Source organism: Equus quagga, chromosome 20, assembly GCF_021613505.1.
Source record: "Equus quagga isolate Etosha38 chromosome 20, UCLA_HA_Equagga_1.0, whole genome shotgun sequence".
Taxonomy (NCBI): Eukaryota; Metazoa; Chordata; class Mammalia; order Perissodactyla; family Equidae; genus Equus; species Equus quagga.
In genome coordinates, this window is record NC_060286.1 from 34,181,175 (window position 1) to 34,187,174 (window position 6,000).

The following is a 6,000-nucleotide window of genomic DNA, read 5'->3' on the forward strand; positions in this document are numbered from 1 at the left end:
GAAAGACTAATCACTTTTCCAAAAAAATCTGAAGGAACTACACCAGAAGAATCTGAGAAGCCTCTAATTGGAACTTTGAGTCTTCTCTCTTCCCCTACCCTTTTACCCTGCAAGCTCCAGTTGAAGGAAATAGAGGAACGCAATATTTTCTGCACATCTGAGGGTATTGTGTAAACTTTTTAACCCTACTAAGAGAGAAAACAGAACTAGGCAAGGTTCGTATTCCATCTCTGTTCCAGAACACCCAGGCAGGCCAGCACCTCACCCTTGCAAGAGGGAGAAGAGAGTTCTGTCTCACACATGCACTGTCACCCAAAAGCAGACCCAGCAAGAGGTCCACGAGCCTTCTGCAGAGGTCCCATGAGTACTCAATAAATACGGGTGATGACAGAAGAGGAGGAGGTCGTCGGGTAATCGGAGACAAGCTCGAAGTCAAGGACTTCATAAGCCTGACTTTAAAATGTCTTCTTCCCTTTCGTATTAAAGCTCTTATGTTTTTCTAATGCTTGCTCAGGACCTGTTAGCAGAGTATTCTTTTATCAGTTAGTCCTCTATAAAGGATTAATTAACTAATAAAATCTATCAAGTAGGGACTATGACTATTTGCATTTTACAGGTGAAAAAGTAAAGGTTCAGAAAAACTAAATAAGTGGCCCAAAGTCTGTAAGGGAGGTAAGCCCAGAGAGGAAGAGTCAGGAATCTTGCTAGGCAGTGGCTTTCTGCCCCAGGGACATTATCAAGGTCATCTTTCATTACCTCGTAGGGTATGCTTTTCAGAGGGACCAAGGTAGAAATTCTGACTGGTCTTAATATAGTTGGTTCCTAAAGGAGAGACACTGAACTGTGTAAATGAATAGATGTGTGTGTGTGAGTCAACACAAGGCATATTGCAAAATCTGTGGCCCACCCAAAGGAAATCCAGTTTTTCAGACTCATTTCTGGTCACATTGTATGTCACCACTATTGACTTTTCTCCTTTTACATTTACTTTTTTCCCCCAAAGTCACTCTTTTAATGTAAAAACTTGTGCTTGAGAGGAAAAGATTTGATTTTGTGGAGTCACGCTTGGGTGCAAGGCTGTGCATCTCAGACTTTTACCACCAATGCAGAAAAAATATTTAAAAGTCTTTTGTTTGTTTGTGTCCAGCAACACCATGGACAATGAATTACATGACCCTTTAAGATGAGCTTCCACGTAATATTTTGCAAAATAGATCAGGATATCCTAGGAAGACACGGATGGTGCGTTGGAACTGCCATGGATAGGCTCCCTAGAAACACGGCCTGAGGGGTGATTTTTGTCCAGGTGAGCTGTTGAGGGCGAGCTCTCTGGAGAAACCTCAAGGGGAGTGGGGGAAAGGGACAGAGCAAAAGAAGAAGCTCTGCAAAGATGTGGGTTCAGGAAGAAGTGGGCCTCAGCCTGATCCCATGAGGAGCTCTGAAGCACAGCTTGTATCATAGAGGTTGTTCCCCCCAGAGGCAAGGGGGCTGAGCAATTAGATACCCACACCAACCAGTCATTGGCCAGGAAGCAGGCGTGTAAGCTCCCAGGCTTCTCCTGGCGGGGGACAGCCTCCCTTAGCCAAAGGCGGGGCGGGAACCAACCTGAGAAGTTTGCAGTGTGAGCTCTTAGCAACCACTGCAGGCAGGAGGCAGTGCACTGGCCCCAGTGAGGGGGACCTGGGCAGGGCTCCAAGAGCATCCACTACACTGGTACCAACACAGCCTATGCATGATACTACAGTCGGGTATAGATGATAGGTTTTTAGTTATACTATTATTTGTTTATTTAGGTTTATTTTTTCTTTAGTAGACTTTATTTTTTAGAGCAGTTTTAGGTTCACAGCAGAAAATACAGAGAGTTTTCAAATACTCCCCTGTCCCCCACATACACACAGTGTCCCCAACTATCACATCTTGCACCAGAGTGGTCCATTCGTTACAATCAATGAACCTACATTGACACATCATTATCACCCAGATTCCATAGTTTACACTAGGGTTCATTCTTGGTGTGGTACATTCCATGGGTTTTTGAAAAATGTCTAATGATATGTATCCACCATGACAGTATCATACAGAATAGTGTCACTGCCCTAAAAACCTCCGGGCTCCACCTGTTCATCCTCCCTCCCCCATCCCATCAACCACTGATCTTTGTGACTGTCTCCATAGTTTTGCCTTTTCCAGAATGTCACATAGTTGGAATCCTACAGTATGTGGGCTTCTCAGATGGGCTTCTTTCACTTAATAACATGCATTTAAGTTTCCTCCAGGTCTTTTCATGGCTTGATATTTAATTCCTTTTTAGAGCTGAATAATATTCCATTGTTTAGATGGAATAAACCACAGTTAATTTATCCATTCCGCTACTGAAGGACATCTTGGTTGTTTCCCAGTTTGGGTAGTTATGAATAAAGCTTCTATAAACTCCTCGTGCAGATTTGGGTGTGGACATTAGTTTTCAACTCACTTGAGTGACTGTCAAGGAGTGCAACTGCTGGATCATACGGTTAAGCGTGTGTTTCGTTTTGTAAGAAACTGCCAAACTGTCTTCCAAAGTGGCGAAACCTGCACCATGTTGCCTTCTCCCCAGCGACGAATGAGAGTTCTTGTTCCACATCCTTGCCAGCAGTTAGTGTCCTCAGTGTTCGGGATTTTGCCCACTCTAGTAGGTGTGTAGGGGGATCTCGTTGTTTTAATTTGCAATTCCCTAATGACATACAATGTTGAACATCTTTTCATATGTTTCTATGTCATCTCTGTATCTTCTTTGATGAAGAGTCTGTTCAGAGCTTTTGCCCATTTTGTAACTGGTTGTTCATTTTCTTATTGTCGAGTTTTAAGAGTTCTTTGTATATTTTAGATAATAGTCCTTTATTAAATATGTCTTTTGCAAATATTTTCTCCCAGTCTATGGCTTGTCTTCTCATTGTCTTATTTTATTTATATTTTCAAAAAGTGTTTTACTCAACATGGATGAACCTTGAAAACATTATGATAAGTGACAGGAGTCAGTCACCAAAGGCCATCTTTGCATCATTCCATTTATATAAAACGTCCACTAGGCAAAACTAAAGAGTCAGAAAGCAGATTAGTGGTTGCCAAGGGTTGGAAGAGAAGGAGGAGTGACTGCTAACAGGTACCGAGTTATGTTCTAAAATTAAACATTGGTAATGAATGTACATCTGTGAAGATGCTAAGAACCACTGAATCATACACTTTAACAGAGTGAATTTTATGGTATGTGAATTATATCACAACAAAGTTTTTTTTTTAACTTTGTACTAGAGGGCTTAGAGGTATAAAAATTGTTATTGAATATTTTCCATAGACATTTTTTTTTTGAGGAAGATTAGCCCTGAGCTAACATCTGCTGCCAATCCTCCTCTTTTTTCTGAAGAAGACTGGCCTTGAGCTAACATCCGTGCTCATCTTCCTCCACTTTATATGTGGGATGCCTACCACAGCATGGCTTGTCAAGCGGTGCCATGTCCGCACCCGGGATCCGAACCAGCGAACCCCAGGCCACCGAAGCGGAACGTGCACACTTAACCGCTGTGCCACCAAGCTGGCCCCTCCATAGACATTTTTAATAAAAAGTTGGGTTGCAGGGCGGAACATGACTTCCATACTTACATAACTTCAGTATCACTCTCCTTTTTAACCTATGCTATCTGTATTTATGCATCCTTGGAAGCTGCCTTCAATCCTTTCTGGAACAAGACTGGGTGTAAATAGATAGATAAAGACAGAAATATCCGACTCATCTTTGCATTGCCCAAGTGCTCTGACCCTTGGAGGACTGGACATTGTCACAGGTGCTTTGCAGTATATTTTCAGCAGCAAGAGTGAAACCAAGATTGTGGCCTTTGGGTCCAGCCCCAGGGGTTGGTTATAGGTCACATGGCCCACTCTACTGTGTTCTGAGGAAGAACCCTTGGTTACGGTCACAAACAGTCAACATCTTCTCCTTTAGGCCAGTAAGCACTTAGCCACTTGGCAGATGCACTTTCACAGCCTTTGACTGTCATGTGATGGTGTGGGCTGGTCTGGGTCAGGCGACTTATCTGGATTAATTCAGCTTACGCAGCCAAGCATTTTCCCTAAAGCTGTGCCCTGGATGAAGTCTTAACATTTTTACCTGCCCAGAATGTCACAGCTTAGTGTGCACTGATAGGCAGATTGATAAAGAGTTCTTAGATTTCTGCCATCAGAAGGCACCTTGGAGGAGGAAGTGATAGCCGAAACAGGATGAACCACCCAGAGACTGGCTGGGCAACCATGGATGAGTGGCTCCACCGCCACGGGTCTCCAACCCCTCCTCATCTTGGAAACGAGAAGGTTGAACTGAGTGACCCCTAAGACCTCCTCCCCGTTTAACAGATCAGCTGCTCTGGGTGGGGTTGCCCAAACCCTTGTATTTCACAGATCAGTACTGTTTTCATGAACTTTCAAGAACCGATACACAGTGTTTACTTTCTACTTTCTAAGGAAGGACAATAAAAACCAGCTACTTTTACTGCCATTTTCTATCACACCATTTCAGAAAGAAAGGCCATATTAACTACAAGAAAAAAAAAAGTAGGAATAATCTCAGAAAAAAAGACAGACCTTGTTAAGAAGAGAGAATTGGCAACTTTACTTCGGCACACGTGCAGCACGCTGGTTCCGTCTTCCTCATTTTTAAAAACAGCTCTGTTGAGATATAATCTACCTATCATACAATTCATTCATTTTAAGTAGACAATTCAATAATTCGTAGTAGATGTATAGAGTTGTGCAACCATGCCTACGATCTAATTTTAGGACATTTCCATCACCTCCGAAAGATTCCTCATGCCCGTTTGTGGTCACTCCCTGTTCCCACAACCAGGTTCAGGCAGCCACAAATCTACTTTCTGTCTTTGTAAATTTGCCTTTTCTGGACATTTCATAAAATGGAATCATGCACTGTGTGGCCTTTTGTGTCTGGCGTCTTTCCTTTAGCGTAACATTGTCAAGAGCCATCCATGTTGGAGCATGTATCACCTCTTCATTCTTTTTTATGGCTTAACAATATTTCATTGAAAGATATACCACATTTTGTTTATCCACGGACATTTGGGTCTAGAGCCTCTGGAAGGAATATAACCCTGCCAACATCTTGATTTTAGACCAGTGGACCCATTTTGGACTTCTGACCTCCAGAACTATAAGAGAATAAATTTGTGTTGTTTTAAGCCAACAAATTAGTGGTGATTTGTTACAGCAACCACAGGAAACTAATACTTCGGGTCATAAGTAATCCTAGCTTTACTTTTACATCACTAACAAACCCATTTAGGAAGGCATCAGTGGTTGGAATTAAGAGCACAATTTGCCAGGCATATGGGTTCGAGTTCCAGGTTTACTACTTACTATATGTAATCTAGAGTAGGTTTCCTTAACTTCTCTTCCTCAGTTTCCCCATCTGTAAAATGGGATTAATAATCATGCCTTACTCATATCCTCTATGAGAAGTAAACGAGTGCATTGAATGGGACTTAGCACAACATCTGGCATGTGGGAAGCCCTATAGTTTTACTCCTTTCATTTGCTCTTACCATTAGTCACATGGTCTTCCCAGAACAAAGGAACAGCCAAAGCCTGTCTCAGAGGTGAAACCAAAAATCTGCTTAAACCTTTCAAAACATGTTTTCTTCCTCCCATCAACCCCACTAAAACCTCAGAGTTCTTAAGACCAGGTTTCCCCTAGAGCTCAAGCTAAAGGTTATAAGAAAGTCCCCTCCCTAGAGAATTATCTTCGAGAAGAAAGCTTTGCCCAAGTTCCTAGTTGAGGACGACACTGGAGCTCTGCCAAAATGCCCTTGGCAGATCTGGTTCCCTCCACCACATCTTGCTCAGAAATCACTGCTTAGTCCATGGGCAACAATCTGTTATGTGTTTTTATCCAGTCCTTGAAAACATGATAAGCACTGAGCAAATGTTGGCTGAATACCAAATGCATGAGAGTTGACC